The following is a 12,747-nucleotide window of genomic DNA, read 5'->3' as shown; positions in this document are numbered from 1 at the left end:
CTTGGCTACTTTTCAAAATACCAAGGCTCCAGCCTCTCCTTCCTGAGCAGCTGCAGAATGAGTCCTGGTCTTGTAAGAATTGATGCTGTTTAACTGTGGTGCTGGAGAAGTACTCTTGAGAGTCCCTTAGACAGCAAGGAAATCAAACCGGTCAATCCTAAAGGAAATCAACCCTGAATATTCATTGGAAGGACTGATGCTGAAGCTGAAACTCCAATCAGTTTGGCCACCTGATGCAAAGAACTGACTCATTGGAAAAGATCCTGATGCTGGGAAAGACTGAAGGTGGGAGGAAAAGGGGATGACAGAGGATGAGATGGTTGGATGGCATCACCAACTCAATGGACATGAGTTTCAGCAAGCTCCAGGAGATAGTGAAGGACAGGGAGGCCTGGTGTGCTGCAGTCCATGGGGCTGCAAAGAGTTGGACAGGATTGAGTGACTGAGCAACAACAACTTTCAGGAAGGACAGGAGACAAGAGGAGACATGACCTTGGTGATGCAAGGAAGAGGCTTGGTGAAGACATCATGGAGACCGCCCTTCCTGTCACTTAGGGATCCTTTGCAGCAAAGCCACGCTGCTTTGGGAATGACAAGAAAGCAGAAGAAAGGTGTGAGACTTGGTGTTGGTGTCACTTCCCTTTCCAGACACCTGGGTTGATGGGTGAGTCATGCCAGGAGGGCTTCGTCCATGGGTTTCATTGTCTTCTATAGGCACCCAGAGTCCACTCTGAGCTGCAGAATTAATGGCTGGGCCGCCAGACCACAGTTAAAAATCTGTGAAGCATTTGGCTTTGGTTCAGCCCCTAGCAGGGTTTTCTAAAGGACTGTCTGCTGCTGCCCTTTTTCCAAGCCTCCTGTTTTGAGGACCTTTAAATCACATGTTTTAGATTCATTTACATGGAACTCATCAAAGCACCATTTTGTTAGATGGGTTTGATGTCCAAGCAGCCCTTCTAAACTGTCTTGGTTTTGCTCCTTGACCAGATGAGGTATGTTTCATTAATAATGAAAGGACTGCCTGGTGCTCTCATAAAGGAGTTCAGATTCTTCTCTCTGTGCAGACTGTCCAATGTCCTGGTGAGATTTTGTAGTTGGCAAAGGAGATTGTCTCCGAGGCTTAATAATTTCCATGCTTACCCTTTCATGAGAAGGAATTCCATTTTGGAAGAAAATGACTTTTTTTTTTTTTTCTTTTTGGTAGCTTTAAGAGGCCGCCTTATGAAAAGACAGCAAAGGCAACAAATTATTTCTCCAACTTGCGGCTTTGCTGCAAAGGCCTCTGGGAAACTCTTTTCTGTGTGCCTCGCTGTCGAGCTGACCACATCCTGCAGCTTTGCAGGCACAGCTAGACCCGAGGCAGCCGGGGGCACGTCGTCAAGTTGCTTCTCACTGGAACACACGGTCTGTCTTAGCCACCAGGAGAGGACAGGTCAGGGCCGCTGTGACTGTTACCAGGCTGGCTCAAAGCGGGGGGAATTTACTGAGCATCCTCCTACTTGTCCTCTTGCTTGAGCGTCCCTGGAACACCCCCAGGTAGGCATCCTTGTGCCAACTGAAAAAGAAGACAAGAGTTGCAAAGCTCTGCTGATGACTCCAAGGTGGCCTTTCTTCCTCCTACAAACATCTTGATGGGTGAATGGTCGCTGCCCATTGCCTCAGGGAGCTGAGACCATTGTGAATGGAAATGGTGTGAATGCAACCAAAAGGACTTGGAGCCCGGCTTCATGTGGCTTCCAAACTTTCTGTACTGCAGATGTGTGAGGACATTGTCCAGGGCAAAGGGCTTTGAACTTGAGCCGGGTTGCTGGCCTGGCAGGGTGTGCATTGGGCAGACCACTCTGAGCTGTGGTTTTTCTGCCTGTGATGTTGGGCTGATGGGAGACTAGTGAGCAAAGACACGTGGTGTGCTCAGCCCCACGCCAGCCATGCAGGGCAGAGTTCTGCTTTTCATTAGAGCCAGGAGTAGGAGTCCAGCCTTGCTCTTCCTCCTTGGCTGGTGGCCACTGGGATCCAAGCAGACCACAGCTGTTTCAGAGTGTTTCGTGCAAGTGAGGGCATTTAGTCCAACCATGCGGAGAGGTGGCATCAGAATAGGTAGACTGGAGTGGCTGCACTGTGGAGACTTCAGTAGAAGGCCATGTGACCCTTTCTGCACTTGACCCTGGAAGAGGAGCTGGAGGTCCTGGGGCTGTATGGGCTCTAGGGGGAGGTGGGTGAGCTGAACTGGCCTCTGGGTGGAGACACACAGAACTCGCTGGCGGTCACTTCTGTAGCCCTGCCATGTGGGGTGTGTGTGTGTGCAAATGGTCACACAAGCAGAAGAGAAGTGGAGTCCGGTCTTGTGTTGGCAGGACCCCATGGAACTGGTCTTTCTTCCCCATCTCTTTCCTTTCTTTCTTTCTCGCCTTTTAGTCTGTGCACAATTTATATCTTTCCTATGTGAAAAATCACCAAAAACTGAAATAAAACTTGGTTTAGCTTCAATCTGACTGGAAAGGAACATGGCCCATATGTGTGCAGAGCTCAGAGGGCCGAGGCCGGGGAGACACCTTTGTGACTGGTCCCATCCCCTGTGGGCATCAGTGAGGAAACTGAGGCACACAGAGGGTAAGGAGACCACTGACAGTCTCATAGCTTGTTGGCAGTAGAGATGGGATCTGAACTCAGAATTCTTTCAGAGTATATATTTTTTAAATTCCACTTTATATACCTGTGTTCTAAGTCATTTGAGCCATGTCCAACTCTTTGGAACCCTATGGACCATAGGCCGCCAGGCTCCTCTGTCCATGGGATTCTCCAGGCAAGGATACTGGAGTGGGATGCCATGCCCTCCTCCAGGGGATCTTCTGGATGCATGGATTGAAACTGTGTCTCCTGTTGCTCCTGCATTGCAGGTGGATTCTTTACCACTGAGCTGCCGGGGAAGTCCTTTATATTCCTACACCCCAAATTAACTGTTTGCTTTTTTTCATATTTATTTATTTTTCTATGTGTACAGTTGAATGAGTCTACCAGTAATATATGAGTGCACTAGTGCACTTTAAAACTTTTAGAACTGATTAGATAAATCTCTAGTTGTCTCCCATGACCATTATTCCTATTCAGGTCCATTTCCTTTTCCACAGAAGTAGCTATTATTATAAGTTTGATGTCCTTCCTGTCAAGCCACAAAGATTATACACACACATACACACACACACAATATTTCAAATTGTTTTTGTGATCAAGCTTTTACATATTTACATAATAGTATCATGATACATGGGTTTTCCTGGTAGCTCAGATGGTAAAGAATCTGCCTGCAATGCAAGAAGGTTGATCCCTGGGTCAGGAGATCCACTGGAGAAGGAAATGGCAACTCACTCCAGTATTCTCACCTGGAGAATCACATGGACAGAGGAGCCTGGCAGGCTACAGTCCATGGAGTCGCAAAGAGTCAGACACGACTTCACTTTCACTTTTCATCATGTATTGTATTGTACAAGACCATCAGGAACCCATTTTCATTTCCCCTCCTGATGTGTTTTGGGAATCTGTTCATCTTGATTGACGTTGATCAGGTTCATTTTCCTCCTGGATGAGCAGACTGCTTCACACTCTCCTGTCACTTCTCAGTTGTCCACACACTCATGGTTTGTGACCAAGCTCCATGGCTTGCTTTTCCATGAATTTCTGAGCAATGAACTGAAAACCAGAAGGATTCCTGTGGCTTGTTTCTGCCCATGTCTTGAAAATACAGGAGGACCCTGTGTGAGTCAAGTTACGATTCTATATACCTCACATACTTTATCTGTTGTAGACAAGTTGCCAAAGAATTGTGTGGATAAATGTGAAGTCCTACCATAGCCTTGGCTGTCCACACACCCAAGGGTATAAGGATGAAAGCTCTTGTGTCCATCATGAGGCTTGCTTGGGATGGAATAGCTTCCCTCCATGTCTTCTTGTACTGCTCTTTGTGTGTGTAAGTTGTTGTCACAGGAATGCTTTCTGTAACATCTCAGGAGGGGCTTCCCTGGTAGCTCAGTTGGTAAAAGAATCCACCTGCAATGCAGGAGACCTGGGTTGGGAAGATCTCCTGGAGAAGGGAACAGCTTCCCACTCCAGTATTCTGGCCTGCGGAATTCCATGGACTGTATAGGACATGTCTCAGGACACAGTGGATCTATAATGGGAAAGTTACCCAAGGAGTGGGCTGGGGGGTCCCCCCTGAAGGATGAGGTCATTCCCTCTGTTTTCTTGGGAACAGGTGGATCTTCAGATGGAAAGGGCCCAAGGTAGATAGTGGCCATAAAGAGGTTGAGATATTTCTATAGCAGCTCACCAAATCGTGAATCCCTCCACAAGGGGAAAGCTGCAAGTGAGAGCTGACTTTTCTAAGATTACAAAGAAAGCTTGAGAAAAGCCCTGAAGTCAAAGTCAGGGCTTGGTCTGCTGTCTGTGCCATTATGAAAGAGAGCTGGGTGAAGAAACTTTGGCTTGAGGCTTGACTCGGCGGAATGCTGATGGTGCAATTTCAGGCTAACAGCAGGTGAAAGAAAATGAACTCTGTGGGAGTATCTGTGAAAACGTTCATGTGGGTGGTAACATGTGAGTTGAGTTTTGAAGTATGAATAGGAGTTTGCCAGATGAGATAGGGTAAAAGCCATTCCAGGCAGGAGTCTGTGGTCAGCTGGGGAAGGTTCAGGGCATGGGAGAGCTTCCCAGGTAGCAGAGTGGTAAGGAATCCACAGCAGACGAGGGTTTGATTCCTGGGTCAAGAAGATTGACTGGAGAAGGAAACGGCAGCCCTCTCCCATTCCATGAAATTGCCTGGAAAATTCCATGGACAGAGGAGCCTGATGGGCTACAGTCCCTGGGATCACAAAGAGCTGGACACGACTGAGTACATGCAGTGACCACCAAGGGGTGGAAAGTGGTCCCGTGTGTATGAAAGATGGGAAGGACATGGGGAGACTAGAAAGATGGCTTGGGCGTGACTATGTCCTGAGTGCTGCAGGGAAGCATAACAGAATCAGGAGCAGGCAAAGTACAAAGTAAGGTTTTTTTTTTCCCCCCTCAGGAAGGTCACAGGGGGAAGATGGAATGCAGTTCAAGACAGAGGGGCCAGTGAATGTTGCAATGGTGCTGGTGAAAGATGCCAGTCATGTGGGCCTGAGAATAGAGGATGGAACATTTAAATGGGAACACGATGGAAAGGTTGGGTAGGAAGGGAAACCTAAAGGCTACTGAGCATGTTTTACATGCACTATCTTGTAAGTTTTCATCATAGCCCTGTGATAAGGTCTTATTGCCCCTGTTTTACAGTTAAGACAACAGAGACTACACAAGTAAGTGCCAAGTTCCCAGAAGTTCTGAAAGTCCGAGGGATTCCAGAGTAAGATCTGTTTCCTCTACTTCGTGGTTAAGGGAGGAAACAATTCAGCAGTCCTGAAGACTGGGGTTTCATACCAGAGGACCTGGATGAACAATGATATTGGCAGATATCCCCATTGCTTATCAATATCCAGTCTTCTTTCCTGTGGTTAATTGTGGCCATGTGACTAGTTCTGGCCAATGAGTTGTGAGCGAATCTGACATATGTCACTCCTGGGCTGGAGTATTTAAATAGCGGGACACTCTCCAGCTCGACACTTCTGCACTGGTGACCTGGGAAACACCTTGAGTGCAAACTCCATTAATTTGGAGACCTGAGTGATGATAACAGGCAGAGCTACCTGCCTACTTATGTTGCCATGGAGCATAAGTGAGGTGTGAATCCTTGCTTGACATCATGGATATTTAGAGTTGTTACTGCAGCACAACCTATCCTATACTAACTGAAAAGGTGACGCCCTTCCTTGAGTAAAGGAGCAGGCTGAGAGGAAGGGTGGGGAAGATGACATTTCTGGATTTGGGAAGGACTGAAGTATGGCAGAACGTTATGGTAAAAGGAAGTCGGGCTTTGGGCACTCACAGATGTGGGTTCACTGTTGTCCCAGGCACCTGCCATCTGAGAGGTTGCAGGCAAAATCTCCCAGGCTTTCTGACATTGGTTTCCTCATATGTGAAATAGGAGTTGTGATCACCACCTCACTGACCCATTAGAATGACTCCAGCTAAAACATGCAGAGCACCCAGGATGGAGCCTAGTCCATAGGCAAGTTGAAAGTGTTAGTCATTCAGTCTTGTCTGACTCGTTGCAACCACACAGACTGTAGCCCACCAGGCTCCTCTGTCCGTGGAATTCTCTAGGTGATTATACTGGAGTGGGTAGCCATTCCTTTCTCTAGGGAATCTTCCTGATCCAGGGATTGAACCTGGGTCTCCTGCATTGTAGGCAGATTCTTTACTGTCTGAGCCACCAAGGAAGCCAGGTCCTTAGGAAGCACTCTGCAAACTATGGTCTTTACCCCAGGAAGATTTTCAGAAGGAAATTTGTGATTTAAGCTTTGTGGGATCAGACATATTTCACTTAAATTTCTCTGGTACTGAGAATGGTGTTAGGTGTTAAAGACACTGCAATTATTTGCCTATTTCCTCTCATAACCAGACTGGGAACTCTTTGATGGGAAGGACCTATGTGTTCATTCATCTCTGTGTTTCTTCCTTGCCCAGTAGATATCAGATCTTAGGAAATTTTCCTTGAAAGAATGAGTCATCCCTAGCTTTAGAAATAGCCAGATCTGGAGGCCATTTCTCTCTGACACATCGATACCAAGCCCAGTCTTGGTTTTCCAGGAGACCCCCTACCCCTCCCAGCTCACAGGTCTCTATTCTGACCTCCGGCATTCTTCCAAGGACCCTTCAGGCCCTGGGTCTAGGTGCCTAGGAAGCCTACCACAGCAGAGCCATATCTTTCATCCATCTTTCCCCCAAGCTGAATAGCATCTTAGATGACCCCAATATCAGACTCTACCTGCACACGGCTGGGTGCAGACCTTGGCAGGAGTGGATTGGCAGGCGAGTTCTCTCCTTCCCAGGCAGACGAGTATGGAGCAAGTCTGTTTATCAGGCAACGCCTTATTGTAGCCAGAGGTGGTGGCTTAACAGTGGCAGAAACGCCCGCGTTGCTTCACAAGCTGCAAGTTACTAAGATGTGCCCTTGGCCTCAGCGGGCAGATAAGCACCTGCATTGGAGAAGGAGCCCTTGATCATGGGCTGATAAGCTCAGGAAAGGATTAAAAAAAAAAATCCCAACAACAACAAGAAGCTGAGCGACCCACTGTCGGAGGCTTTTTCATGTACACATGGGCGTGTTACCTGTCTTCGCCAACACACGGGGTGATGCAAAAGGTCTGGTTTTAATTTAATTTGATGGTCACGCAATCATGGAACGAGCATGTCAGAGCTGGAAGGGACTTTGGAGATTGTCTCCTTGAACCCTTTAATCTTCCAGGTGAGGACATTCAGGGCCACAGAGCTGTAGTGACTTGTTCAGGATCATATAGCAACGTTTTGGCAGAGCTGGAACGAACGCCTGGGTCTCTAGACCCCCAGGCCTTCCATCTTTCCACGAAATGGGATTGCTTCACAGGCTGCCACCTGACTCTTCAGGTGCATCCTGCGGGCTGTGCTTTGGTGCCTAAACAGTCCTTTTTAATGATGCCAGAGGCAGACAGCCCTCCCCCTCCCTAGTCCCCTGCTGTTGGAGTTGACCAGTTAGCTCAGGGCAACAGGGTCTGATGTTTCAGAGTCCAATCATTCCAAACCTTGTTATTTCATATTTGAAAGAGGTCCCACTTGGAGAGGTGACTTGCTTCAGTGATACAAGTAGGGAAGATGAAACATCTGGGTCTAAAATTCTCAACATCCTGACTTTAGTCCATTCCTTTGAAAGAGCAGGTTAAAACCACTATTTATGGTTTGGGTGAGGCTGTGTGGTGTGGGTGAGGTGTGTGGAAAGCCACCTGGACTCTGCAACTTTCCTTTGTGGCCTTCTTTTGGGGAAAAATATTCCATATGTTACCTTAAGGATATAAATGGAGTTTGGCAGCCTTTGCAGAGTTGAAAATAGCATTGTTCTCACAGGCACACAATAAACCAATAAATGATGGATGAATGAATCCTTAGCAGCTTCGTTCATGTAAAACTTGCTTTCTAGGTTTGATCTGTGAATAAATAAGACAGTGTGGATTTTAAAGTAATTTCTAGGTGGAAATGATAGAGCCATTAGCAGCAACAACAAGCTTACAGCATCTCAAGAACCGTGCATGTGATTGGTACATCCCTGTCTCACATTAAAGTCAAAATTAGAGAAAAAACCTGAAGATATTTATCAAATAGCTACTTAAAATAATACAGTAGAGATATATTTCCTTTCTAACATTTTTAAAAGAAAACCTCACAGACCTTTATTTTATTCTTTTATCTTCTGGCCGTATCGTGCAGCATGTGGGATCTTAACTCCCCGATTAGGGATGGAACCCACGCCCTCAGCACTGACATCATGGAATCTTAACCACTGGACCAGCAGGGCAGTTTCTAGAGATGTATTTCTAATGAAAAGTTCTAGTCTTTCTTCTGTCACTGTACTGCTTTTCTCCTGAGTAAATCACTTTTAATTCTGTTAACTGTTTCTGCTTGTTTCCTGTGTCTATATAATATATACATATGTGCTAAACATGTTAGTAATGTTATTTTTGATCAAGTTTAGATATTTGAATATCAGGGCCTTCCCGTAACAAATGAATTGGTTCATTTGGACCATTACCCACATCTCTGCCCCCAGTTCATTTTACACACACACACACACACACACACACACAGACAACCTTTTCGTCTCTTTATTAGTTTAAATCATACATGTACACATTTTGTATTCCATCAGTGGTGAACAGTAACCTTTGACTCAAGTCTTATGAGATGAGTGTATGACACTCCAACCCTTCTTATCACCTCCTCTCCCACTTCCCCTCTTCTGCTTCTCATTTTTAGCAACCGTACTTTCACTTTTAAGTGTTCAGATGGATAACATTTATTTTTTGTTTTGTTTTACAGTCTACCAAACTTCGTCTCTAGGTTGATTCCAGAAGTGGAACATCCGTGAAGCAGGTCACGTTTACTTTACTGGGACCTCACAGCTGAGAGAACTAGGGTTATGACTGTGATTACTGCTTCTTCTTTTTTTTTTTTTTTTAAGTTTCTAATGGGGTCCTTTGTTTTCTTGCATGTAGAGAATTTGCCTGCAAGGCTGGAGACCCAGGTTCGATTCCCTGAGTCAGGAAGATTCCCCTGGAAAAGGCAAATGATAACCCACTACAATATACTTACTTGGAAAATCCCATGGACAGGCCATGGACTACAATCTAAGCAGTCAGAAAGAGTTAGACGTGACTAGCAACTAACTCTTTTGAGGAATTTCAACAATTGAAGTGACTTAGCACATAACACACATGACTCTCCTCCACTTTGCTTTCATATTTCCATTTCATTGCTTTTTCTGTTCTGCATTCTAGATTTCCTTAATGCTACCTCCCAACATTTTTGTTGAATTTTCTTTTTTTTTTTATATCACATATTTAATTTCTCAGAACTCTTTCTTGCTCTATGATTGTTCCTCTTACATAGCATCTTGTTCTTTTCTTGTGGATGGAATATGTTCTTGCATATCTCAGAGAAGACAAGTTTATTTTTTCTAAATTATCTTTGTTTCCTCCAAAATCAGCTTTTCCTTTTTTAAAAAATTTCAGTCTCTCTTTTTTGTTTGATTTCCCTAAAATGTCTCATGATCTTTGATTAATCACATAAGTTTAGAAAAAGAAATACTGGAAAACCAACTGGGGACTCAGTGTATTTGGACAAAACTGGCTGATAGGCTTTCATCTGGGGTGAGAGGTCAGAGTGCTGAATATTAATGGAGGGGGTTCCCATTCTCCAGTCTAGAGGTCTTTGCTCTTTAGCATTGGTGCTTACCAGTCCTAGTTCTTCCCACTTAATTTCTTTAAACAGAAATGTATCTGGTTTAAAAAAAAAAAAATGAGAGTGGTTGTCAACCACTTGTTTCTCTGTGTGTGCAGATGGGCAAATGCACAGTTTAATTCATCTTCTGTTTTCAACTCTGCTTCTCACTCCTGCTTTTTATTACATGATGTTTCTGATCCTGAGCCCATCTTGAAGCTCCTAAGTTCATCTTCTCTCTCCTTTGCCAAAGGCCCTTCCACGAGTGTTCTGGAGTGTGATTTCTTCTCTTCTGAGTCTTTGTCAGTTCTCTTTCTCCTTCCATCTTATAGAAGTTTGTTGGCTTCTCTCTCTGCTGATGCTTTACCCCCAGGTCTTGTGGGTTTATGGTATTTTTAAAAAGAACTTTACCTTCATTTTAGCAATCTCAGAGAGGGGTGTCCAGCATAAGTTTTAGGCAGGGAACATTAAGCCTATGGAAGGTATAGCAGGGGAAGTGTAGGAAATGGCCAGCAGAGATGAGGAAGTGTGTCATAGCAGCTTGGGGACGATGGTTAAGCAGAAAGTAAGGGAAGCTGAGGCTTGAGAAAGGGGTTGGGGCTGTGTTAAAAGTCTCCCATTGACAGTCCAAAGGCTTCTCTGCTCAGCACCAGGACTACATTGAGTGTGTGTGCTGGTGGTGGCGGGGAAGAAGCTATGCTGTGCGTGTGTCTGTCTCCATCTAGTTCACGCTTGTACCCCTGAGACTCTGGCTTTTTTTTCATAAGGAAAGTCTTCTCTTGGACTCCATATCCTGAGTAGGCTCTGGATTTTTTTTATCCCATGCTCTCTGTATCTCTTCCAAGGCTCTGAAAGACCAAGATCCAGTTGTTTTGCCAGGTTTACCAGATGTCCTCAAGGCAACAGGTCTTCTTTCTCTAAGTCCTACTTACAGTTTGACCTAATTTCTTATTATCTCACTGGATGTTTAAGACATTTAAGATGTTGTGTACATTTGACCTAGAGTTCTTCATTGTTTCCAGCCTACCTGGCTGGCTCTATTACTGGCATGGAACTCTACCACTGGCTGGCTCTCTGACTGCTACAAGGCGTTCTGTCCATTCTAACCTATCATGAAGTTGAAAGATGCTAACAGAGATGATATTCTGGCAACAATGCCAGCTCTGGGTCAGGAAGATCCCCTGGAGAAGGGAATGGCAACCCATTCCAGTTCTTGCCTGGAGAATCCCACGGACAGTGGTGCAGTGGTGTAGAGGTGGGCTACAGTCCGTGGGATCGCAAAGAGTCAGACATGACTGAGCACAGATGCACTTGTATGATGGTTTGGAGTTTAAACAACTCCTTTACATCCAGTGTCACTTAGAACTCAGAATAGGGGGAGAATTATTGCCCTCATTTTTACAGCCAGATGTCTGAGCCACAGGAGGAGAAGTAAGTAACCCAAGATCACCCAGTTAGCATTGGCGTTGGAAACTGGTTTTTTGAATTCCATTTGCTTTTCTTTTCACTCTTAGCAGGTCCTTCCTCACCAGAAACCACAAACCGCTATGTCAACGGGATCGATTAGTTTGGTCCCACTGAAGGATGTAAGTGGGATGGGTGGGGTCACGCTCTGGGATTCCAGAAACGGACCCTAGTTTGAATACTCAAAGGTCTGTTTTGCATCACCTCCCCCGGCCCGAGAACAGCTCAGGATGACAGCAGGCATGGTGCCACGGATGGGCTACATCCTTCCCTCTCAATCAAGGCCTGGGCTCACGGCTCACTGCTTGAGACGAAAGCTTGGCTCCTCGTCACAGATATCCAGTTACAGATGACTAGAAGGAGGCTTTAGACCTCGGGCTTTCTCTGCAACTGTCTTCTCTAGGTGAAAAGGGATGGTCCTGGGGATTATGATGACTCAGTGCAAAAGGATGGCAACTCTGTACACAGAGACGCCTTAATACACGGAGGATTTCAGACTGAGGCAGGAGAATTCGGGTCTTCATCAATCTACAGGAGACCAATTCTGTTACTGACACAGAGCAAGTCGCCATGCTGTTAAGACTTAATTTGCTCTTCTCACGTCAAAGCAGCAAGGGGATGCAACGGCCTATCCGGCAACTTTCAGAAATTATTAATGAAAGGACAAATTCCCCACAAGACCATGCAGAGAAGGGGGGCTAGAAACAAGGGGAGCAAAGGGAAGAAAGAAAGGATGGGGGCATGAACACAGAACCGATAGACTGGCGCTTGACACTAAAGGCTTAACATCAAATGCAGCCAGAAATCCATTTCCACAGTTTTATTGGCCATTCCGGACGCCTCATTTCAAAGGGAAAGATTTGAATTCAGAGACGTAACGCTCTCTTTGTTCTCTTGCCCTCCAGCCTCGGGTGCCAGTGTGGACTGTACCAGAGGGAGACAGTGAGATCAAAACCCCTCTCCGCTCGGCTACCTGCCCCCAGAGCTGGCCCTTGGCATGCTTAATGAAATCAGCTTTGCGATAGATTGACAATGCCCTGTCAATTATAATCATTTATCTTGGCAAGCAGAGCATTTGAACACTTAAAAGAGCCGGGGGTTCAGCGGGCCCAGAAAAACCAGAATAAAATTATACTGCATGGTAATCAGAGCAAGAGTATATTGCTCACATAAAATTTTACTTTAACTGTCGGAAGGACCAAGAGGATTTTGCATCTCATTTTCTGCCCATAGGGTGTTTGTGGTTCCATGTGGGGGCCACTTTTCCCCAACCCTGATGTGATAGGGGGTTCTCAGGGGCCTGCGTTGGCAGAGGAGGTCTGTCCGTCTGTGTGGTGCTCAGCTGTGTCTGACTGTTTGCGGACTGTAGCCTGCCAGGCTCCTTGGTCCGTGGAATTCTCCAGG

This window comes from Bos indicus x Bos taurus, chromosome 21 (assembly GCF_003369695.1).
Source record: "Bos indicus x Bos taurus breed Angus x Brahman F1 hybrid chromosome 21, Bos_hybrid_MaternalHap_v2.0, whole genome shotgun sequence".
In the NCBI taxonomy this organism is placed as follows: Eukaryota; Metazoa; Chordata; class Mammalia; order Artiodactyla; family Bovidae; genus Bos; species Bos indicus x Bos taurus.
The sequence above is the reverse complement of the archived record's forward strand: the minus strand, read 5'-3'. Positions refer to the sequence as shown.